The sequence below is a fragment of the Lissotriton vulgaris genome, chromosome 7, assembly GCF_964263255.1.
Source record: "Lissotriton vulgaris chromosome 7, aLisVul1.2, whole genome shotgun sequence".
Taxonomy (NCBI): Eukaryota; Metazoa; Chordata; class Amphibia; order Caudata; family Salamandridae; genus Lissotriton; species Lissotriton vulgaris.
Window position 1 is genome coordinate 473,253,663 of NC_141695.1, and position 26,193 is coordinate 473,279,855.

The 26,193-nt window shown below is 41.5% G+C and overlaps 1 protein-coding gene across 1 annotated transcript in view; it reads left to right on the forward strand.

Moving 5' to 3' along the window:
• Window positions 1-22,084: 22,084 nt before the first annotated feature.
• Window positions 22,085-26,193, forward strand: part of LOC147701898 (histo-blood group ABO system transferase-like) — a 621,989-nt gene continuing 617,880 nt past the window's right edge. The window contains exon 1 of the mRNA XM_086930527.1: window positions 22,085-22,158. The gene's annotated coding sequence lies outside the window, so the exon portion shown is untranslated. The remainder of the gene's footprint in view (window positions 22,159-26,193) is intronic.

The following is a 26,193-nucleotide window of genomic DNA, read 5'->3' on the forward strand; positions in this document are numbered from 1 at the left end:
GTAATCAACCATGCCGAGAATACTGAGGACACAGTTGAAAAACGGGGAGTGGGCATTGACAATGTTGGACAGTGCAGCAGAGATCAGTATAGCGCGCAAGAACTTGATGAGTCATCTGGAGACAGTGGACACAAATGAATACATTCAGGTTGAAACTGCCGACACCAGACTTAGCGAGCCCCATAAAATATACAAAATAACATTGCGTATAGAGGGTGATAAGACTAGGAAAATTAAGGGTCTATTTTGGGATAAGCTCTCAAAAGGCTATGATATTCTGTTAGCTGAAAAAGATTGGCCCCCAGAGTTTGTCAGGGAGTGCCCTCGTGGCGAAGAGGTGATTATGCCTGCCTTCTCGAATCACATTCCGATTCACAAAAAATATACATATGCAAGGAAATGGGCAGTAGCCCAGGCACCTGCATTGTATAAAAATCATGTAGGATGGGATGAGGATTCACCTCCTCACAAAATCCAACTAAAAAGTGAACCAACTGCCCAACGGCAGTATCCCATTAAGCAAGAAGCTAAAAAACAGGTCAGGGAGATCTTAGATCAACTTGAGTACCAGGGGGTGATTGAAACATGCACCTCTCAAATGAACAATCCTTTGTTTCCTGTCTCCAAGCCAGACAATTCATATCGTCTAGTTTTGGACTACAGACATCTTAACACATGTTGCAAAACCTTTGCAGTACAAAACTCGCATAGTGCAGCCCTAATGAATAATATAGTTAGGAAAAAATATAAAACGACATTAGACATATCTAATGGTTTCTTTTGTCAAAACATTGCACCAGAAAGCAGATATTTGACCGCTTTCTCTGCATTTGGGTCACAGAAAAAATTCTGTCGACTCCCACAGGGGTTCAAGAACAGCCCAGGACTATTCTCAGCTAGGGTAACAGAGTTACTACAAATCTATGATGATGAAGCATTATCTTACGTAGATGATATTTATCTCACAGACGACGACTTGGATACTCACTTGACAAGAGTGAACACCATTATACTTGGGTTCGCAGCAGAGGGTTACAAATTCAACTTTAAAAAGTCCCGAATTGCCCATCTGACAGTACTGTTTTTAGGGTACGAATTATCAAGTGAAGGGAAAAGCCTAGCGGACAACTTCTTAGAGAAGTGCGCTGTACTCCAAGCTCCAAAAACGCTGAAGAATTTACAATCCATTCTAGGTTTTCTGAATTTCGGAAGAACTTACATCTTAAATTACGCAGAGAGGGTTAAACCTCTCTACGAACTAATTAAACCTGATTTTAAACAAATCAATTGGACTCAAAAACACACAGAAATTTTGAGATCACTGCAAACAGACATGTTAGCAAAAACAAAATTAGATACACGTGACAACACGATCGATCTTGTAATCCGAGTCATCCCAGGAAGATGCGGATTCACGTACCTAACCTCTAATGAGGGAGAAAAGGTACCAATTTCAATTAAATCTCACTTGTACACACAAGCAGAAAAAGCATTCAGTCACACAGAAAGAACTGTGAACGCAGTGCAAATCGCATTAGCAAATGAACGAGAACTAGCACACGGCAAACGGATTAATATCCTTACAGCGGAATCCGCCTTCGAGGCGCTATTCAGCCCAGTAAACTTGCCTACAGTGTCACTGGATCCGAAATGGATACAGTGTATAGATTCTCTAGGAGCGGAAGACGTGAAATACTATTTCGCCCCGCAATACAAAGAACTGAATGATTTAGAATATGAAGAAGAATATCCTCTGCCAATCGAAATTCTACCTCTCCCACAATATGCCTGTATAATCTATACAGATAGCTCTGTACAGCATTTCAACGTAGAGAGAAAATCCTACGATGCAGCATGTGCGATTATTAAATGTCGTTGGCTGTGCGGTAAAATTAGACCGAAAATAACAAAAACTGAATCAGTAAAGTACTGTTCGGTTCAGAGAACTGAAATCAGATGTTTAAAGATGGCGCTCGAAAATGCAGAACGCGAATTCCCCACACTTATAGTGTGCGATTCTCATTTTTGCGTCAATTCTTACAACAATAAACTGCAGAGTTGGATCGAAAACGACTACAAAGATGACACAGGTGCCACAATAAAGCATAAACTGCTCTGGAACGAAGTAGCTCTTTTAAGTAAAGAACTACAAAAGACTCACGTGATTCACGCACAGAGTCTTCAACGTGATGGCGTTCACGTTGCAGGGAATTCATTGGCTAATACAGCCACCGCGGAAGCAACTAAACCGGCTTCCGTAGCCACAAAAAAGCGTACAGATAAGTACATAGACGGGGAAACCATGCTGGCAGTAAAAACGACCGTAAAAGGCGACTGTGCAGCATTACCCGTGAACTATCCACTCAATTATGCATACATAATCGATGCAAACTCCGTTCCTTTTGCTCGAATCCCTGGAGTGGGGGACAGAGTAATTCCAAACATGAACAGGAGAATATTTTTAATAGCAGACGCACACATGGGTTTGGGTCTAAGGCACAGAGAGATCAAGGAATCACTGACTGAATTACAATCAGTATTCTGGTGGCCGGGAATGAGTGTAGAACACCAAATATATGCAAACAACTGTGAAAACTGTAATAGGGATCGCAGTAGCGAACCTTGCTACCGGCTACCAGTCAGAAAGAGCGTAACGCTGCCTACACCCCATCCTGCGTCCTATTAATAGTTAAGACGAAAAGCACTTAAAAAATGAGGCCTCCAGCGCTCGGCTGACGCTAGAACGGTTATAAAAGATTTGCGAGTCCATATCGGCATATACGCAATTACCACGTTCCATTCTGACCAGGGTCCTGCTTTCAGCTCTCGAGCCTATAAGGAGGCCATGGCCAGCATGGGAATTGGGTTGCGGTATTCTTGTCCGTCATACCCCGGAAGGGAATAGTGTGGTAGAAAGAAAAAAACGGGACATAAAGCAATCTATAACAGCGAAGGTATTAGGTTCAGGCGCTGGGTGGGTCAAACATTTAATAAGTGTCCAGACTAGTCTTAACAACATGCCAAGAAATTCTCTAAAAGGTTTCAGCCCATACAAACTATTGTTCGGAATTAGAATGCGAGTTCAGGACCTCGATAGTCAGATGTCAGTGGTACAAGAAGAAACAAAGCACTTTGATGTAAAGGATCATTTGGCTGTTTTACAGGAACTGAATGAAACAAGAAAATCATTAAGCAACATAAAGTTAAAGCAACAGCAAAGTACCACTGACGAGGCACCACCCGCAACAGCCCCAGCAAGGCCTGTCTGGATTCCAAAGATTGGGGATCTAGTCAGAGAAAAGATCGCGGTTAAGAAGGAATTTGGGCCTTCTTACAGAAAAGCAGTACCTGTCTTGGCAGTCACCGGAACAAGATCAGTTGTGCTACCGCCCCTTGCTGGTAAAAAGGAGAACAGAGTCGTGTCTATCGATCTGGTAAAACCCCAAGCATGTGGCCTATAATCAACAGTAGGCCCAGTGGACTCCCAAGAAACAACAGAATACCCAAACTTGCAACAATCCAAGAGGTTCAAACTGAAAGACTAATCACATTCGATCAGCCTGCAGTGCACAATGAAGGACTATGCAATAATGCCATGGAACTCGTGCCTCTTGAAACACAGATTGAAACAGTTCGTCAAGAAACAACACCAGTCTACAATGATGTGGCATCAGAAAGTGCTACCGAGAGACAGATTGAAAGAACAATCCCATCAATTGACAGAACTGCCTCTGGTTATTTCATCAACTTCGACAACTTCTCTGAAGATTTAAACGACCCCGAAGAAATGCCAGAAACAAAGAAGTATTCTAAAGAAAATACAACAGGACTCCTTCAACAAATCAAAGAACTATATCTGGATTCACCGTTGATTGAGCATTGGATTATCTCAGGGGTATTCATACTCCTACTATGCCTAATTTTAGTTTTAATTTTAGGGAAGTTCATTACAATTGAATGGACACAGCAAGTCAGAACATCAACCTAGTCCTGAAACCACACAGATCATCCCACGTGAAGAAAAGAGAACTGTCAACAGTAAATGTCACAGCAATTCCAATACCTGGTGGGGTAGTATGGGAGAAAACAGACTATGAGATCTATGGTCCGGTCGAAATCCTGAAGTATCCTCATCAACTAAAGGTTTCCTTAAGTGACTTTGTAAAACCGAGTACATTCTCTGATGATTGGGACTTTAACAGTATTAATGACATGATGTCTGATTTAGTAATGTCAGCTAGATTCACAGATCATGATTATTTACAGGGTTCATCTAGTTATGAGCAGTTATTCTGTTACACCCACTATGGGGATCATTACCTGCATAAATCTGCACAGCCTAGAAATGTTTTTATGTATAATCAATGGGAACATTGTTCTACACCACCTAAAAGCAGTTCTAAAGCATTTTTTGAGAAATTCAAATACTTCTCAGGGTTTAACACCAGTGATGCAGAAACGTTTTATTATAAACTGTTAGATAAAACAGGAATGAAAACAATGCTGACAAATTCTAAATTGATATATTCAGAAGCATTTTATGACAAAATGATGACATTTGGTTTTGATTATTGGAAAAATAATATTGAAACGAAAACAATTTGGGGTACAAAAGATTGGCAGGTGCAAGGCATAGAAGCACTATTTAGAACCTGCATGATACCTGAACAAATGTTGTTTTTAAATGACACAATACACCAAACATCTTGTCTTGGCCTAGCTAAGAACAAAGGACTTAAAACACCGTTTATACCAAAGCCAATACCTGAGAATACAACCACAGATATTGAGTTAGACGTGTCAAAAATTTTACATTTCAACAGAACACATCCTGATTGGAAAAAGTGGTTATTCTGGCCTACAGAAACAAATAGCTGTCAAGATAGATTCCTGAATAAAACACAGGGGTTAAAAATGACCAGATTAGACCCTAGATACTCCCAGAGACAACATCCAGGGATTATAACAACATACAGTGTAGGGAAACTCTGCCTTGAATGGCTAACTTCGTCCACACTGGCTGAAATTAAGCAACACTTGTCTTTACTAAAAGATGGTGCTGATTTGCGCGATTTCATTCTTGGACCACGCAAACAGCGTCAAAAGCGTTTCATAGCGACCAGCATCTATGCCGCATACAACGAGGCTTGGAAAGTAAAGCAAATTGAAACTGCTGAAAAAATACGAGAAATTGATCGTATTAATTTGGAAAAATCACTTTCTGTGGTAGACAATGGGTTAATGTCTTCCAGAATATATTCGTTGGACAATATTGTATCCTCTGCCTTTGATGTGATAGACAGAGATTTGCTTATGTTACAACAGGGCCAGTCTCAATTACGCTCTAATATAGAATTAGGCTGGACGCTGCAAAATCTTCGTTCAGGCTATGTGCCTTGGCGTTTGATAAACACAACGTCATTATTTTCCAGTTTTAACCTTACTGATAAACAGATCAGTTTGGCACAGAAAGGAGCAGACTATACAATCCTGAGCATCGAAAAACTCGAGAGATTACCATTGATAATGTCAGAGAGTCCTGTCATTGAATGGATAATACACGGAATTATCACAATTCCGATAACAACTTTCCGATTTAAAAAGTGCCTTGAGTACATACCTGCTGGCCAATATGAACAATTGGGTAAAGGATATGTAAAATCTATATGGAAATTACCATACACTCATTCTTGCTATAGTGACAGTGACAAAAATGTATTTCTTAGTGGTGATAACTGTAAACATTCACTAAGCGGTATACTTTTGTGTCATGGTATTAATTTACACGGAGCATGTGATGGAAATTCAAACAACCTTTCATGCCACCAGCTAGTCACACCTGCAACTCAGATAGAGCCCTTCTTTATGCAACTCGCAAACGGGAGTTACATTCTTAGAACGGATCACAGATGTTGTGGCCTCACGCCAGGGAAAAGTTATCTAATAGAAGTAACGTCCATGGTCAAATGTTGTATGCAAGCATTGTTTCCGAGTGGGCCTCCAGACATAGTGACTCCCATCTGGCCTCGTCTGAATCTCTATTCTATACGAATTGATACTTTAAGCAAAGTTAAATCTGTACTTTTACAGACAACAGTGCCTATAACGTCATCTAAAGAGACGTATGATCTTCTAGTTGCAAGGACAGCTACTGAAGTTCATGACCTTTTATCAACAAATTGCCCCGTGCATTTCGTAGAAATGTTCAGCCAACTCCTTAACATGTCTAGTGCAACAAGCATCCCAGGCATATTTAAGACAGTCTTTACGGGACTGCTAACACCCTTCCAGGAAATTTTGGGAATCTTTCCTAATTTTGTGCACTCCATTTTTGGCGGCATACCATTATTTTTGGGACTCGTTGCAGGGATTCTATTTTTGACCCTCCTGCTACGTTATGGCAAGCCTCGGCTCAGACATAGCTCCCATGGGAATGGAAGAGACAATCCTAGCAATGCGCTACCGGGACAGGATAACTAACGTCCTTGGATTGGCCAGGCTGAGAGATCTAAACATGACCTGGTTCCTTTCATTCAGACCGATATGGCAAAATTGCATTTTACCTGTGCTACGGTGTATGCTTTGCGGCGATGAATGCGTGTTGGACATCTGTCTTTCACTTCCATCAGCAGTACCAATGGACGTCGATACTTTGCTCAGTCCAATAACGGCTCACGCATTGTGTTGTCCCCAGCGGCTACCAATCCTGATGACGGCATTCGTGGAGACTCCGGTGCTACAACCAAGTGGTAACAGTGGAGCGAGTGACAAAAGCAACATCATCCAGGTACAACGTTCTGTGAGCATTGCTGGTCCTGCCTTCGATGACAGCAATCATTCTCACACCTGCCAAGTTACAGCGCTATCTAATTTGGTTGAACTATCACCTGAATTTGTAGACCAATTCTTTGAGAGCCTGTCTGATACGATGTTCTCACCCACAGAGAAACAATAACTTTTTAGAAGCTTTCCGACACACAGTGTTCCCATGAACTCTGAATTCGGCCTTCAGTTTTGATCAACAAAAAACTGCCAAGAGCTTTGGAAATCTATTTTCCCCGTTCAAGCAATAATTCTTTGAATTGGACAATTTTTTTAATATTGACCCCTTTTTTGGCATGAACAATTCTTTGCTTAACGTAAAAACTATTCTTAGAGAACAGAAGCTTCACACTTCTATTTCTAAACACATCTAGAGACATAACAACATGACACCAGCCTCTAGCACACATGTTATTACAATGCATTTATATGTGATGATTTATCTCGCATTTCTTCTGTCAGAGATACTTCATGTGTAATTCCTTTTGCATAATCGTTCATTGATTTCATATGCGATAATTTTTTGAATGATTACTATGCTTTAAAAAACGTACAGTACCTAAATTCCATGTATTACAAGTACGCCTATTTCGAATGCATTTATGTATTTTGGGGTGGGCAATGTTACACATGCATCTAATTGCTTAGTTTTAGTAATTTTGATGGACATTAACCCGTGGAGTGGGTGTTGCGTGTTTATCTAGGTTCCTGATCGATACTGTGACCTTATGCCCCTATTCGGCTATAAATCCATTTATTCCCTATATTGGCATAACCGTTCAAGTGCGATTTTCTGAAAAGTCATCTCTGGCCTCACACGAACAGAGCCACATTCCAGCATGACTCTCTGCTACTTCCTTTGCGACCAATTAGTGCAATGACAGAGCAGCAGTCACTATCTGATATTCCTAGATTAACACTCCGAGTTCTTCAACAAGATAAAAACTTAGCAAACCTGGAAATCCCCGCTTGCTATGTTTTGATTAGTAATGGAACTCTAATGAGCAACTGATAACTATCACTTCCTAGTGACATCTTTAATTGATGTCTTATGTCCAGCAAACTTGCGTCAAACCCGGCACCTGTCAGGTATAAATATTACCAACGTTGCCTTAAGCAAGGCTCGTTGTTCATTGCCTGTTGCTGATGCCAGCTGCCTGCATGACCCTGTGTTGGTAAATCTAGCACTCTGTCGCTGCAGCCTGCTATCCTGTGGTGGTGAAGCTGCTGATTACCATTATCGCCGCTACAGCGCGAACTATGGTGCAGTACGCTTAAGGAGCTGAACAGCTGTCCCTCTGCGAAGACATCCAGCAGATTCCAGCTGCCCGCGGACGCTGTCCCCCCTCCTTCCTCGATGCGCTGAAGAAAGCCGCTGCCTTTCTCGTGCAGAGAAATCCAGTCCCGGCGCTTCCGGTTTACCCTCGCGGGAGACTGGGATATTGAGAGAGACCCCTGAAGGAGATACCAATCCTCCATCATTCTATTCAGAGGTATGGTGTTGACTAAACCCTTAGACGAGAATTCTTGAAACAAACCTTGGCAAAACCAACTTAACTTAAGCTACTTACTTACTCCCCTTTTCACGTGTTAGGCTTAGGTCAGGCACACTGGGGTAGGCGTAGTTAGAAGCACCAGTTGAGTATGTTAGCCTAATGTATATATGACTGTATATATGTTTTATTACTTTTAAACCATTGTATGGCTAAGAAACCATATCAATGCTTTTACAGTTCTATTTCGCAATTCTTATCTTACTGTACGTACTTTTTATAATAACAATTATTTTTTTATAATAACAATTATTGCAATTGTGGCAATACATTTCTCTTGTACGAGAAGAAAGACTGTTCAATAAATGTTAACCCTTTATTGACAAACGCCCGTCTCTCTATTCTCTACATACTGTGAAAGTAAACTGCACTAGACTGACTGAGTGAAATCTATGTCTATTGTTTCACACGACCCTAGAGATCGACTCTTGATCTGAGGAGCAAAGTTGTCATGTTGCACGGTTGTTGGAAAACTGAATCCCTTCTTGTCTGTGCCAGGGAAGCTGATCACTTCCTATGCAGAGAAGAAAGTTTCCAGTGACCTCTGAGCTAGTTGATAACACAACCCAATTAAGTTTAGCATAGTCAGTGGAGGCCTGGAATATCCGCAGTTCCACGTCGATACTACTGTTTATGTTATTCCAATGCGCAGGGCCTAGTGGGAAACTAGGAACTACACTACAGTCCTTCCTTTTTCCGGGTTGGAAGGAAGGGTCCCTTGTTACATTCTGCCTTGTACATATTCATTACTTTTATGCCCCTTTAAATTCCCTGCATCATTCACTTGTATTCCTATTCTATTTAGAATGTACACTGCTGCTAGGCACCAGGTCAGTTGCACTGTTCCTGCCTGCCAGCTTGTTGCAGTTTGTTGCTGTGCCACATTTCATTGAATAAATATCTTAACCTATCTGTTTCAGTCTAATCTGTAACATCCCTATTTGGCCTAAGGTACCTACCTCATCCAACTAGAAACCCCTGGGTCTAACAAATAGGATCTAAACGGCAGGCGCCCCTCTCACCTGGCTATTGCTCTCCAATCACTCATGTTCTCTTTGTGAGGCGAGATTGGGCAGTTAAACGAAATCACATTTAAAATACCCATCCTACTTCCTGTTTACTCAACGAAGGCATCCACAAAGCTTGCGATCGCCACTTCTTGTTGCAGGGATATTTAAAGCGTTTCTTAAGTGTCTGTAAACGCAGAAAATGCATTTGAGCACTTCTGACTCCTACATTCTTGGGTACCGGGTGCCATGTGAATGAACGCTCTCTGGGGTTCTGTAAACGCAGCTGTAAGGGTATAGAGAAAAGCTGCAGTTTGAGTCTCTGATCACAGTGGCAGCCCAGCGGACACCCATTGTGAACATATCTCCAAGAACGCTTTTGGGGGTAAGTTTTGCTGATATTTAGATTTTACTGTACTGAATTGTTAAATTTACTATAAATTGAACTTAAAGCAACTGGAACATGAGCTCTAGCACGAAAGCCAGCCATTGCATGTGGAGGGAGAGTTTGTGTCCAGCTTTTAAAACACAGTTTCTCTCACTTTAAAATGTCTGTTTCTTCTATATAGAGGTTTCACAAACTACGAACCCTTAAAAGTTTGCCACAATTTTCTCAGCTAGCATCTCTTCTCGTTGCTTACTCTAAGCAAAGGAAGCTTGGCAGTGAATGCTCGCAGACTCTGGAAGTGTAGCTTACACACGGTCTCTCGTGCAGACTGCGCCTTCCCATGCATGATGCAAGTGCGTCGGCCAATGGATTGGCGTAGCCGAATCCAATGCTGTGTTATGTCACAGCGTATCTTTTTAGAGCAACATCCGCCAATTACTTAGTGCTTAATCACTTGCATCAGTGTGTGGCATCAGCGGAACTTATTCTCAGCTATTTGCTCCCCTCTGGGCAGTATTACCCTATTTCAGCGATTAAGCGCACATTCTTTCATTGGCTTCTTGGTGCCTAATCACCGACAGTAGTGTGTAAAATCAGCTGGGCTTATTCAGTATTATTTATCTTCTTAGCAAAGTTGGATTTTGTTGCCCCATTACAGCCACTGAGCCCACATTCTCTAGTTGGAGTGGCAATCTGGTGCCCTCCTGCTGGTGGTGTCCGAACCATCCACCTTGGCCTTGCCCTAGAGCGCGCCCTCTCTTCTGCATCTCATGTTGTGCTGGATCCATATTAATGCTCTGTCTTTGTGCGAAAGGCTGAATCGCATCCCCATTATCCTGATGTAGAAGCACTGTTTGTAGGTGGGCCAATTTTAGGCAACTTCCACCTAGATCACCAACAGGTGGCACCAAACAGGTTATACAAACTGCACAAGTGGCCTATCTTTAGGGTAGAAGAACAACAAATGTCTCCTGCCCTAGGGGGTCAACGAGCTCTCATCAGCCCCTCCCGGATCCATCTAAAATGTCAGACACTGATCGTCAAAGGCACGCAGGTTCGGTCATATAAACCCAGAGGACTCGGAGAGCATCGTAGGGCTTTTCAATAGTTAAAAATTCAACAACCCTTGAGTCGGTACTTATTTTTTAATGTGTTTCGACCGCTGCAGCCAGGCCCGATATTTGTTTGTTGCACACTGTGATTTGTAATTCTGTTTAATACACTAAAACATTTGCAATAAAAATTCCAGATTTCAAATGAAATATCGGACTGGGTGAGCTCTTCACAGATGCAACAGCTTAACTTCAAAGCTCTGGCCAGGCAATGCGGACCATTCCAAACTTGATGCTGAAATCTAGCACTGTGCAAATGCTGCATTCTGGTACTTGTACTGTTATTCTACCACGCTTTACCAGTGAACCCGCTTCAGACACTAGCAAAGCACTGACATTATAATTAAGAGAGGTGTGTGTTTAATTGTAAATTGATGGATTTCCCAGTTACTGGTGAGGCATCAAGAAAAAAGCTTCGGAAGATTTCACTGCATTTCAGCATGTGCTATTTCTCTTATTTGCTTGCACAGAGTAGAAGTTCACATCAAAATCCTTTTTCTCAGAAAACCAATCCCAATGTGATATGTCACGCATTTGCGAGAGTTTGAGCTATTGGCTTTGTAAATGACAATGCCTTTTATTTATGTGTTTTAAAAACCTGCAAGTGGTGAGCAAACAAGGCCCCCGTGGGTGAGATCCCCACGGGGGCCGTGGAGTGATGTGAAGGGGGTCGCGCATTCACAGTCACACTTCTTCCATGGACTATAGGGCTTCAGCTTCCCTCCTCCCCCGTCCTGTGTCTCAGCCCGGGCTGCTGTCTGGAGTCTTATCTCCAGCATAGCCGAGTTTTTCAGAGGTCTTTAAAGACCATTTGCATATTTACATAACTTTGTTAACTGGTTACCAAGGCTTCTTTTTTTTATGGTTCCAGTACCCCCTGGGCCCCCACTCTGCCTATTCCTTACATTTGTATTTTTGCACTTACTGCTGTAGTGTGGGAATGCATTTAATGAAAAGAAATATAAAGTTGGGTTGCCAAAAGAAAAACGCCTGCCGTGTGTTGTTTAAAGAGCCTGCAGAGACCTGCTCTTGACACTAAATAGAGTTATAAATAAAAAAGTATGTATTAATTAGTTATGCGACTTTTCTGTCTTTGTTCTCTTTAATTATCAGTCATGAATCATTAAGGCAGCCCTAGAACACAATTAAAAGTGCTTTCTATTTATATTTGCTGTTCTAAGTATTCGCAGATAAGTGCTACAAGTACAGCTTTAAGTGACTCCTCATTTTTCTGGGCCATCAAAATAATGAGCTGGAAACCCTATTCATAAGACTGGAAGTTAGTTGCAGGATCAGCACATTATTAATTTCCTCCACCCTCTATTTCTGATTAATGCCATTATAGCAATAGTTTAACTTATATCTGAAACCCTACGCTTCAAGTTTCTGTGAATGCAACTTTGAAATGATGAATAAATTCAGGATTGAAGTGAAGTAAATCCTTTAATAAGACGAAGAGCTCAGTACATGTCATCCAGTAAGTTCAGCATCACAGGAACAACTGTCCCTTACAAAAGATGCACAGTGCATGACATATGTAACATTTCATATTCTGAAAATGACATAACTGGAACAAGTGCAATTAAAGAAATAGTACATTAAGAATGCAAACACAACACATCCCCCTTTCTTAATAATAATTAAAAAAAACAAGAAACAAAAATAACATAAAGAATATAATTGATACCGCAACATATAAATACAGGAAAGAAAATAGATTCTGAAAACTACTTATTACACATAATATAATCCTTAAGCCAAAGAGGAACCATCCTCCTCCTTGAGGAATGATGACACAATGAAGAATCCTCATCCACAGAAAGAGAACTCCCTTCTTCAGGAACAACATTTTCTCCTGAAACCTCACCAGAAGAAACAACAACATCACTCGTAGAAGGAACCTCACTAATACTAGGGCTATTAACCACATCAGAATCAACTTGAGACTCATCATTCTCAGAAGAACTATTAACATCCAAATCCTCTGGTTTCCAAAGAACCTGAGAATTACCAGGCTTACATTTTGCAATCCTACTCAAATTCCAAACCTTCCCATCATTAAGTTTTACAGAGTTTCTCAAAACCTCCGCTTCTTTAAAGGGCTCAGAGAATTGTGAATCACCTTTCCGCACCTTTAAAGGTTTCTTGACTCTAATCCAATCCCCAACCTTAATCTGAACTTCCTTAGAACCATGCTTTAAGTCATGATATTTTTTACTTTTATCATGCCTGAGTTCCATACGTGCTTTCACTACTTCTCTAGACCAAGGATCCACATCACTAGTAAACAGCCAAGCAGGAATGCTCTTTGAACATGGATTCCTACCTTTCATTAACACAAATGGTGAAACTCCAGTAGAGTCATTATTAGTGATGCGGTAATTCCAAACTACCTTTCCCACTTGCGTAGGCCAATCTAAATTATTACTCAAAGACAACTGAATGGTATTCTTCAAAACCCTGTTAAAACGCTCAACAACACCATTCCCAATAGGATTATAAAGCGATGTAGTCCTGTGTCTAATACCTAATTTTTTAAAGTATGTTTTTGCCCTAATGGACAAGAATTGAACCCCATTATCCGTGAGGATGCAAGAAGGAATTCCCTCGGTAACAAAAGTCTCATCAAGAAAGGAAAGTACAGAATCCGTGTCAGCTTTCTCAGCCACCTTAACCACAGGCCATTTCGAGAAAAGGTCCATAATAACAATTAAAAATTGATGGTAATCATCTCCCCTTTGAATAGGACCCATAATATCAACTGCTACACACTCCCAAGGATGTTCAGGAAAGGAACACTCTAACATAGGAGGACGAAAAGTATGCAAGGTCTTATCTGCAGAAGCACAAATAACACAATTTCTAACCACTTTTTCTGTCTGAGAATCACAACCCGGCCACCAAAACAAATGCTTAATCAATGACTTTGATCGCACAATACCTGGATGTCCTTCGTGGAAAAGTTCAATAATCCCCTCACGCAAGGTCACTGGAGGAATTATCCTTTCACCTCTTAAAAGTGTTTCCTGCACAACAGAAAGTTCAGACCTAATCTCCCAAAAAGGTCTGATAGCCTCATCCAACAAATACTAGGCCAACTATCCACAGTAAAAGAAATTACCTTCTGCAAAACAACATCAGTTGAATACTCCTTATTCCACTCCTCCTTACTGAAGGCTGAAGGCTGAAAGACCTTCATCATGGACAAAAGCAACTTGCAAACCATTCCACTCATTATTGTCACACTCTTCTAACATGACAGGCATCCTTGACATCCTTGACAAAAAATCCGCCAGGATATTACTCTTGCCTGGAACGTATGCAATCCTGTAAATGAAATTCTGCAACCTCATTGAAATCCTAGCCAACCTCGCAGACGCATTGATCACACCTTCCGTTGTCAGAAATTTTTAGCAATGGCTTGTGATCACTACGTAATAAACACATTTTCCCCCAAACAAAAGATTTAAAATGTTCTAATGCCCAAGCACACGCTAAGGCTTCCCTTTCTATTATAGGGTACTTCTCTTCGCAAGGAGACAAGGATCTTGAAGCATAAGCAATAACTTTCTCCCTGCCCTTTTCATCCACTTGAGCTAATACAGCTCCAAGACCTCTGTTGCTAGCAACAGTTGTAATTATGCTTTCCAGAGATGGATCGAAATTTCGCAGGGAAGTGGCTTTAGCAATAGCTAACTTGATATTCTTAAAATCTTCATCACAAGAACTAGACCATTCAAATTTTACATTTTTTTTAACAGCTGCCGAATATTATAAGTGACATTGGCAAAATTAGGAACATATTTTGAACAAAATTCAGCCATGCCTAAAAATGACTTAATGTCATCCTTACACGTAGGAACAGGAGCATCAGAAATAGCTGAAACCAGAGTAGGTTTAGGTCTAACACCCTCCTTATCAATAATATGACCATGGTAAGTCACACTCCTTTGTGCAAATTTACATTTGGAATGTTCTACCGTAAGGCCTTTGCTCTCAAGAATGCTCAAAACTCTCTCCAATCTAGACAAATGCTCACTTTCATCATCCCCAAACACAAGTATATCATCCTGAAAAAATCTGACACCTTTTTCTTCCTTAAAAATCTGATACATTAAACGCCGGAAGACAGCGGCCGCCGAGGCTAAGCCGAAAGGCATCCGCTTATAACGGAAGCACCCAAAAGGGGTTATAAAAGATGTAAATTTCATTGATTCAGGACACAAGGCAATTTGATGATATGCCGATGATAGATCTATGGTCGAGAACCATTGTGCATTTCCCAGACTAGAGACCATTTTATTGATTTTAGGCAGTGGGAACTTGTCAACCACAATGTTGTTGTTTAAATACCTTAGATCTACACATAGCCTAATTTTTCCATTGCTCCGTCTCGCAACGACGATCGGAGAAACCCATTCGCTAGCTTCAATAGGTTCAATTATATCAGTAGAAACTAATTTATCCAATTCTTTACTTACTTCCTCTCTCACAAGGATGGGAACATTTCTACATTTATGCACTTTAGGGCAAGCATTGTCCTTAATTATGATTTTGTGCTCGAATCCAACTAAATTCCCCAAAGTTTTACTAAACACTTTCGGAAACTTATGTAAAATTTCCTTAGTCACAGTAATACTGTCATCCACCACCAAAACTTGTTCACGACTATTTGGGTCTAGAATGATGTGCAATTGTTTTTGGTCAAACCACCCTAAGACTGGTGGACCCTTTTTTGCAATATATAATTTCCCTCTACATTCTCCACCCTTAAATCTAAATACAAACCAACGGAAACCAAGGATATTAATAGGTTCCCCCATATAGCCTTCAGGGTGAATGTCTGGAGCCAATATTTTGTCTCCTACTTGTTGGACAAAAGAAGATTTCCACATTTCTTCGTTAATAATTGTATAGGGCGAACCAGAGTCAGCGTAAATCTTGATATCCACCCCACCAATACTCATCGAACAAATTGGTTTGTTAACCACATCTTCATCACAGATTTTTAAAACCAATTTGTCATGCAAATCCATAACCAAATTGTCTTCTGGATCATTCTCCAGAACTTCATCCTCATCAATATCATTCACAAAATTAACTTTGTTTTTCTTCTTCCTGTTACAAGCTTTTGTTAAATGACCTTTTAATCCACAATTAGCGCATTTAATTTTGAGGCCAGGGCATCCTTTAAAGTCTGCTAAATGTTCAGAACTATTACATCTGTAACACTTAAGTTTAGAACCCTGAAACTGTTTTGCAAAAAATGGTCTGTTACTAGTACTCAAATTATTCTTTGAGCTATAGTTAAATTTCTTTCTGTCAACAGCATTAACTTTGCTTACAACTTCACTATTAATAGAAGTATTATCAAGTTTGATCACATTAGCACATCTGCCAGACATTTCCGCTTTACGTGCGATTGCTAGAATGTCATCTAAAGGAGAATCTCCATTAATCCACAATCTATCTTGAATAGAAGCATTATAAGAATGCATAACAATTTGGTCTCTAATATGTTCTTCTTGTAACACACCAAATTTGCAGTCTAATGACAATTTCTTAAGGTCAGAAAGATAGTGATCAATATTTTCATCTTTAGCTTGTTTCCTTGAAAAAAATTTGTACCTAGTTACACCTATACAAACTTTAGGCGCAAAATACGTGTCTAAAAGCAGTAGCGCCAGCATATACACATTTAAATCACCAGGAAAAGAAGATTTAGTCATAGTCTCATACACTTTCAATCCAACAGGACCTAAAGAATGTAAAAGTAATCTTTTCTTTTGAGCATGGGACATTTTACCATCCTCATCCAATGCATCAATATAATTACAGAAATAAGGTTTCCACTCCAACCATTTAAGTGGAGGTTCGCTGCCTGAAACCCAAAAAGCCTGAGGTGCACTTATATTATAATTGCGCTGAGACATAATGAATTAAAACTGAGAACAAAACTGGATGACTTATGCAGGAATAATCAAAGTAACATCAATACAGTAGAATCAAAGTTGTATAAATACCTTAAATAATAATGTTAAAATCGATAAAATAATAATAATAAAACTAATGCCAATTCACAACTGGTGAGCGTATCACCGATGAAGTAATCCAAAAGAGATGAGTAATCACAGATGAAGATATCGCACAAGGTGTGCGAATCACCGTTGAAGATCGTTGGTGAAAAATGCTTGTTGCAAAACCTTCACACTTTACCAAAATGGCCACCGATGCGTGTGACGTCACACGCAAGCGTAACCAGTGTACCCACAATACACTTCAGGACGTCGGAGCGCCGAATCCAGGAGACTCAGGAAAGTTCCAAGAAGTCCTTCGAAGATGGAACCGGGAGACGATTAGCTCTCGAGAGGTCCGTCAGCGATGGAATATTGCAGGCGATTATTTTTCAAATATGGTGCGAGCTGTAACGCGCTGACAACAGGATTAAAAACGGTAAAGAACTTCGTTTTCTTAACTTGTATCCTAAAGCGCTGACAAAACTTAACACGATGAATACAAAGTCATTACGATGTTAACTTGATGCAATCACGAGTATATATCCAAAAGTGCATCAAATTCAATACGTTTAATAGTCTAAGTTTGAAAGTCAACAATAGAAATCAGCTTAAATCAGCTCAAGCACACATAAATTAATCTTAAGGTGATTAAAAAAATCGCCAATGAGGTAATCATTATATTTACCAAAGTCGGTATTCAGAATAGTTACCAAAGTCTTTTCCAGTCCACTTTAACTCGAATTTGAAGAGAAAAAAAAATGATGAATTCCAAAATAAAGTTCAAATAAGTTGCCCACGTAGGTTCTGCTCTTCGAATCCTGTCGCCAGTGAAATGATGAATAAATTCAGGATTGAAGTGAAGTAAATCCTTTAATAAGACGAAGAGCTCAGTACATGTCATCCAGTAAGTTCAGCATCACAGGAACAACTGTCCCTTACAAAAGATGCACAGTACATGACATATGTAACATTCCATATTCTGAAAATGACATAACTGGAACAAGTACAATTAAAGAAATAGTACATTAAGAATGCAAACACAACAACCCTGCATTCAGACAACTCACTACTCATTCTCGCATTCACTTTCACGCTCATCCTGCACTCACAGTGATCACAATGCACTCACACTGATCGCCATGCACTCACAGCGATTGCCATGCACTCACAGCGATCGCCATACACTCACAGCGATCGCCATGCACTCAGAGCGATCACATTGCACTCACACTGATCACCATGCACTCACACTGAAGTTTGATCACATTAGCACATCTGCCAGACATTTCCGCTTTACGTGCGATTGCTAGAATGTCATCTAAAGGAGAATCTCCATTAATCCACAATCTATCTTGAATAGAAGCATTATAAGAATGCACAACAATTTGGTCTCTAATATGTTCTTCTTGTAACACACCAAATTTGCAGTCTAATGACAATTTCTTAAGGTCAGAAAGATAGTGATCAATATTTTCATCTTTAGCTTGTTTCCTTGAAAAGAATTTGTACCTAGTTACACCTATACAAACTTTAGGCTCAAAATACGTGTCTAAATGCAGTAGCGCCAGCATATACACATTTAAATCACCAGGAAAAGAAGATTTAGTCATAGTCTCATACACTTTCAATCCAACAGGACCTAAAGAATGTAAAAGTAATCTTTTCTTTTGAGCATGGGACATTTTACCATCCTCATCCAATGCATCAATATAATTACAGAAATAAGGTTTCCACTCCAACCATTTAAGTGGAGGTTCGCTGCCTGAAACCCAAAAAGCCTGAGGTGCACTTATATTATAATTGGGCTGAGACATAATGAATTAAAACTGAGAACAAAACTGGATGACTTATGCAGGAATAATCAAAGTAACATCAATACAGTAGAATCAAAGTTGTATAAATACCTTAAATAATAATGTTAAAATCGATAAAATAATAATAATAAAACTAATGCCAATTCACAACTGGTGAGCGTATCACCGATGAAGTAATCCAAAAGAGATGAGTAATCACAGATGAAGATATCGCACAAGGTGTGCGAATCACCGTTGAAGATTGTTGGTGAAAAATGCTCGTTGCAAAACCTTCACACTTTACCAAAATGGCCGCCGATGCGTGTGACGTCACACGCAAGTGTAACCAGCGTACCCACAATACACTTCAGGACGTCGGAGCGCCGAATCCAGGAGACTCAGGAAAGTTCCAAGAAGTCCTTCGAAGATGGAACCGGGAGACGATTAGCTCTCGAGAGGTCCGTCAGTGATGGAATATTGCAGGCGATTCTTTTTAAAATACGGTGCGAGCTGTAACGCGCTGACAACAGGATTAAAAACGGTAAAGAACTTTGTTTTCTTAACTTGTATCCTAAAGCGCTGACAAAACTTAACACGATGAATACAAAGCCCTGCCTATAGGTTTAGACATTTTTGTCAGGAAGGGGTCCTTTCACCTGAAAATGTTGACATGGGGGTCTCGACATCTAAAAGTTTGAAGACCTATGGTCTAGGATCACCAGTTGATCTGCTGACTTCAGTTCTCAAAAGCCCCAATAATCTGGAAATAACTTTTCTTGTCCTCTGGTTATGTGTTCAGTATCTAAAGATTAATGTACCAGATTATTCCATGTCAGCAGGAACACCAGCCCCTGAACCGGAGATGAATGAGAAAATCTTTGCTATCAGGTGTGGGTGTGTAAAAATTGTTTCAGCTGCAAATAGCCAAGGCGACAACTACCAGAAAGCATTAGGTTGGTGAAGGAAAGCCCAGGACTATAAATGGTTTCCTTGAGGATATTGAGTCATCTTTTAACCTTATTATCTCACCACTAATCCTTTTTGGGTTTCGGAGGAGCGTGCTACTGGCTGAAAATGGAGTTGAAGCCTCGTCAGGGGTAGTAAGCGCTATATAAATGCAATTACTATTATGTACTCTCTTCCTTTTCTCGGTGGCTCCCACCCCCAGCAGCGTCATGGTTGGCTCTGCTGGAGACTCCTAACACTGCAAACATTTGGCCTGCCAATGCAGAAGCTAGTCTTCCAAATGTGCATGTCCCCAAATGCCCCTTCTCTTTGCTTGTCACCTCCTTTCTCCTCGCTATCAGGTGCACTTCCTGAGAGGCTGGTGGCTCTCTAGACCCCTGACCTCACTGTACCTAGAATGGCGATATCATGTTGATATGATAATGTGTACTGCGGGAGGGTTAGTACCACTGATTCATGTTCGAAGTTTGACATAACACCTACATTAATAGATTTTCACAAAGTGCACAAGGGGACAGCATATATCTTTAGGTAGAAGACATCTCAGAGAAAATGGAAGAATGCCTCGAAGCAACAGCACCGTGCAAAGACCTTTCGGTCTGGAGCTCTTTCAAAATTCTGTATGGTGTACTTGCTAAAAGCATCTGACTCTGTCCTTAGCACTGTCTGCGTGCCATCTTTTCTTTCCTGTTTGCAACTCTGTCATAAGTAACTTTGATCAACGTAAAATACTTAAGCTAAGTGTATTGGTGAGTTATTGCACCGCTTTTGCGATCTTTGGGTAACTTTAAAGTAACAGTTTGTGTGTAAGCTGTAAGTATGATTACAAATTGCCAGTACTTACACTTGGCCCTCGTGTCTTAAGCCAATAACGTGAGTACCGTTAATTATGTAAAAGCAGCACTCGTTGTTTACAGCAGCATGGACCTGTTAGACTGCAGCAGGAAAAGCAGCATATACATCACAATTAAAAGTGATCTATAAAAATGACACACTTAAAAAAAGAGCAACTTAGCGTGATCAGCTGTGGCTCCTCTGCTATGGCAGTAGTTAAAACAAAACTAAAATGATAACAACCAGTGTTATCATTTTAGTTTTGTGGTGTGGGGCTGGGCTAAGCTGCCAGAGGGCCAGGAGGAGGAGTGGTTGCTCCACTCTAAAGTGCGCAAAACTGTTTGGCCGGCCCTTTCGACCCGACCATAACAGTAATGCGCACTTTGCATGTTTTGCACGCAGGCTGCATTATAGCTTGGGTGCACAACATGCCCAGGCCCCCATTATCCGTCTGAGCGCTGATCCATGGTGCTCAGACCAATCACAATGCTGCAGTGCAGCGTTGTGATTGGACAGGGGAGCCAGGAGCCTGGGTGCTTCCTGCTTCCCAGGAGTGAGAGGCAGTGGTAACTGACCGAGAGGCTGGGTGGCCGGCCGGAAGGTAAGTGTTTTTTGGGTTATTTTTTAATTTGCAACCCACCCTTCATCTCCCCTACCCCTCCACCCCTGGTAAATAGCAGCTGCCACTGAATATACTAGGAAAGCGGGGTGGGAAAAAGAACCTGCTATCGATAAATAACTGTGTCAGATGTCTGGATGCAGCAATCAGCCTTGTTTATCTGTCCGTGGTTGAGAAAATGAGTGGGCAACAGAAACCCACATTACTTGTAGTTTTGTTATAATACTGCAAGACATGGGAGAAGCAAGACATAGGAGAAAGTTAAACATTAAAGCACATCCTGAGCGTAGTGATGGTATATTATTTGAAACACACCATGACTTCTTCAGAGTGGCAGATGCTGGCATGCAGGTCTCAGTACAGAACAAACATTTGCAAGAGTTTGAGCTATTGGCATTGTAAATGACAATGCCTTTTATTTATATGTTTTGAAAACCTGCAAGCGGGGCGTAAACACACACGTTGTGCTTATAGTCCTTGCTTACAGGAGGCAGGGCTGACAGTAGCAGCGCCTCTTTTATTGCCAGCCTTGCTTCTGGTAAGCAAGGACCATAATTTACGCACAGCATGCAAGTTTTTTAAAGCACATAAATAAAAGACATAGTCCTTTACAATCCTGCAAATGCTTGTTACAATATGGCTTAAAGTAAAAATAAAACATGCTATGATGTGGCCAGTGCAATACCACTTTTCTTTTTTTTTTAACTTTAAACCATTTAAAAAGCAGCTTGCGATGCTGTGCAACATGTAAAAAAAACACAAACAATGACAAAGTCAATAGATCTGGCAACGACATGTCTATTGGCTTTGCCAATGCTTGTTATAGCAGCTGTCATCATTGTGTTCCCCGAAGCTCCTCTTGGAGGTGGGAGGCCCCTGACAACGGCCCTGCCCCGCCCCGCCCCGCCCCGCCCCATTAATGCCTATGTGTGACTTTGAGAATTTCACTTCAAAAGCTCTGAGCGGACTTACATCGATGGGCTAGAGGGAAAACGCCAATTCTGATTCCGAGCAGCAGTATAGGTGCAATTATAGTCCGATAGCAAGGTAAGCCATTTCCAAACTATTTTGCCATTTTCGGAAACTGAGAACCGCAACGAACGACTTTTAACACCGCGAGAGGGGTTGCTCAGCATATGTACGACTTTGTCATTGGCTATTAAGTCTGTTTTTTCGGGGTTAACTGAATGCCTTCAGATTTCAATTGGCAATTCTCAGACACTCGCTCTCAAATGTACTTCACTGTTGAATAGAGAGAGGGGGCAGACTTTTTGCGTAAAGGAAAGGTGAGCAGGCTCGCTCAGCAACATCTACCGTTAAACTGAATTGCGTCACTCACAACCTTTGTCGGTCCACGCAGCCTTCCAGGCTTCTGAGGCTGAGAAAACAAGCACCACTTCTTTTGTTGAGGTGTTATAAGCGCAAACTCGACTTCAAGGAATTGGAGCGCTCTACTTGAGCAGTTACCTTACACAGACCCCTAATTGCAGCCTCACCCGAGTGCTGCACAGGTCTTTAAAAGACCATTTGCGTGTTACCCAGGCTTTGTTGTTTTTCACTCCTTTTTGGAGCCCCTGCATCTCCACTCTGCCTATTGCTGGAAGAATAAGACCCCCGCGTTCCATCCTTGATGGAGAACACAAATACCTTCTTTTGGTGTACTTCTGAGTCTGTTGGCAGGAATCTGTATATAGTGGCATGGTGGTTAAAAAATGATCGGCTGGAATGAGGCTGCGACTGAGGCACCAGTGTCAGTGATGAATTCAAGCATCTGTTCATCACTGGTTGTTTAGTGCAGCCTCACAATGGTGTGTGATTGCCTATTCATAAATACAGACGCTTTAATTAGACGTGCTTAAGGTATGTGAGAGCTTCTCCGTTTCCCGGTTGCAGAGGCTGACTGGAAAAACAGTGGAGAGAGACCCCCTCAGCTAGTCCGCTTGAACTGCAGGGGTGGGGGCACAGCTGGCCACTTTATTGAAAAGGAAAAGGAAATGCTACCAGAACAATATTTATTTATTATATTATTTAAGTTTTATATAGCTAGCTTGATCCGTAAGTATCAGAGCGCTTTACATACACACAGTAAACAGCAGAAGGATATTATATTACATAGTCGGCAGTAAGGAAGCAAACCACGGAGAGAAAAAATACAGCATGGGAAATAAATATGCAGTGGAGCGGAGGAGGAGAGAGCAATAAAAGAAAAAGGCGAGAGTGACATAGTCCGGTCACCACTATTCTTGAATGTCCAGAGAGAGAGGAGACAACTCGGATAAGGAAGACTAGGTTAGTGAAGTAGTGTGGCTCACTGGTTAGAGGCGGCAGACCCGAGAGCAGAGGACGGCCCGGGACCAGGGTTCGATTCCCGGCGCGGCAGGTTTCTGGACCAGGGTCAGCGGACTCGATAATTCTCTCGCCTCGGTGCCCACTCTGATCAGCGATCACACTCGGCAACTCTGGGCATTAGCTTGCCTCATCTTCACTAACGGCCCCACCAGACCGCCGGGGATGCCTGGTCTCACCCTGGAGATACTCATTAAGGGACCATCTCTCAGGGAAGCCGGGAAGGGTTTCGCAGCGGTCGAAGCCTACGGGTAAGTAGTGCGCTATATAAATGCCTATACATTTACATTTACATTTACAGTTGAAGTTGGTCATTAATGTATTTGTTTAGGAGATTGAGTTTCAGGTCCCTTTTGAAACAGGAGAATGAGGGGTTGAATCTGAGGATTCAAGGGAGAGCGCTCCATATCCTGGGCGCGTTGCCAGAAAACGATTGGGTGGTTTTCTTTTTCAATTTCGGAGGAATAAGAAGGAGTGAGTTGGAGCTTCTTAGTGTTCTGGATTGACCTGCTCTACTCAGTTTGTTATTTAAGTAGTTGGAGTCAGGAGAGTGAAGGGTTTTGTGTGTGATGCAGGCCAATTTATAGATACATCTCCCTTCCATGGGAAGCCAATTGAGGCAGTTGAGAGCTGGAGTGATGTGTTCAAATCTTTTAACTCCAGATACGAGTCAAGCGGACATGTTTAGCACTGCTCTTAGAGGGGCTAGGTGAGCTTTTGGAGTCCCTGTAAGAATGGCATTCCCGTAGTCGATTTTAGAGAGAACTAGGGATTGAATTACTGTCTTGAGGTCATCGTGGGGTAGAAAAGGTTTCAATTTCTTGAGGTGTTTTAGAGAGAAGAGAGCACTTTTTGCAGAGTTTTTGATGTGAGCCTCCATTGATAAGTTCTTGTCAAGAGTGATGCCTAGAGACTTAACTGAGTCGGATAGGGTAAGGGGGCAGTTTAGGGCAACCAGATTCTTGAGCCACTCTTGGATTGGACGAGGGTTACTTTTTTGGAGAGAATAGGATTAGTTCAGTTTTGTCTGGGTTGAGCTTTAAGTGGTTAACGTAGAACCAAGTTTGTATCTCGGTTAGGGTGGTATTGAGGAGTTGGATGTCGCTGGGAGACTTGATCCTGAAATAGATTTGGGTGTCATCCGCGTAAAGGTGGTAATTCACTCCGGCTTTTTCCAATATGATTGTGAGGGGCTCCATGAAGAGATTGAATAGGGACGGGGAGAGGATTGAGCCTTGCGGGACCCCAAGTGTGACTTTAGTTGGCTTTGAGAGACAGGAGTTAATTTTAATTGGTTTCGAGCGGTGTTGAAGGAAGGAGGTGAACCATTTTAGTACTGTGCCATTAATGCCCGACCGTTTTGACAGGGTCTCCAAAAGGGCTGGATGGTTTACTGTGTCCAATGCCGCAGATAGGTCAATAAGGATGAGAAGGCAGGCATCCCCTTCGTCTAAAGCCTTGTGAATGTCGTCATCGACGTTGAGTATAGCTGTTTCCATGCTATGACAGACTTGTAATATAGAAATAGAGTTCTAGGTATGCGGTGAGGTGTTTGCAGAGCTTCCCAAGCGAAACGAAATCAGAGAGCCAAGCCTATGCTTCTTTCATCAACCGAGCCCTGGGCATATTGAAAAATCAATCCTGGTTGGGAATAGACTGACCTGAAGCACCAAGATGACGTTTCCAAGTGAATCAAGAAAAGACGCAGGCAACGAACATGGCAGGCTTTATATGGCTGACGAGCTGGAATAAGCCTGAGGAAGACCCTAAGGAACGTAAATCAAAAACAGTGTAAGATGGCATGCAGCAGGGGCAGTCTGTTAGGAGGGTAGTGACCAAACAAAATCATGCATTTATGAAGGGCACGAAAGGAGCTAAAGGGAAAGATAGGAGATGCTTCCAGCCACAGTCTAGATAACAGCATACCTCGAAGATCAGTGCTTTCACTGCCCAGTCTCAACCTAAAAACATGCACCCAGCAAGCACGCTTGAAATGGCCTTAATGGAGAGCCATCAAAGTTCCTTCATTGTTGATTCACAATTCCTGACTTTCTTCACACCTTTGATGAAACAAGCTGCAGTGTGTAGTATGAATCAAAGCAGAGTAAGACATTTGATCAGAGCGCGGTCTTGGTCATAGTGGACCAATGACTGCACAGTAATTCTAAAGAGGGCAGGCAAAGTTTCACTTTTTTCAGGTGGGACAGCAGGTACGTTGCTGTCTTGATTTTCTTAATTATGTGTTCTTTGAAGGACATGTTTGTGGCAAGGGTGAATCCAAGTAATTTAACATTTACTTTTAGCTGGGGGTTGAAGCCATCTAGTCTCAGGTGTATTAACCAGGCGTGAATCAGATGTTTGGCAGACATGGAGATCAGGAGGCATTCTGTCTTTTTCAGATGATGATCATTGAATGCCACCACTGAGGAGAGTTTTAGTTAGAGTTGTGTGTCATCCACCATTGGTGGACTATCATGCTGCTGTCAGTCAATAATGTCTCGTGTGGCCTCACTGGGTTCTGCTTTTTGTAATGGGTAGGAGTTTGGATGTTTAAGTAGCAAAGGTCTGCCAAACAGAACCCCCAGCTGGAATGAAACTTGAACTAGCATGACATTGTAGCATGCCTTCAAACGGCCTACCATATTCTAGATTATGTCTTTAATGTCTTCACTTTTCCTTTTTTGGTATACCCAGATGTCAGTAACGCGTGATATTATGCAGAGGAGACACAGCACT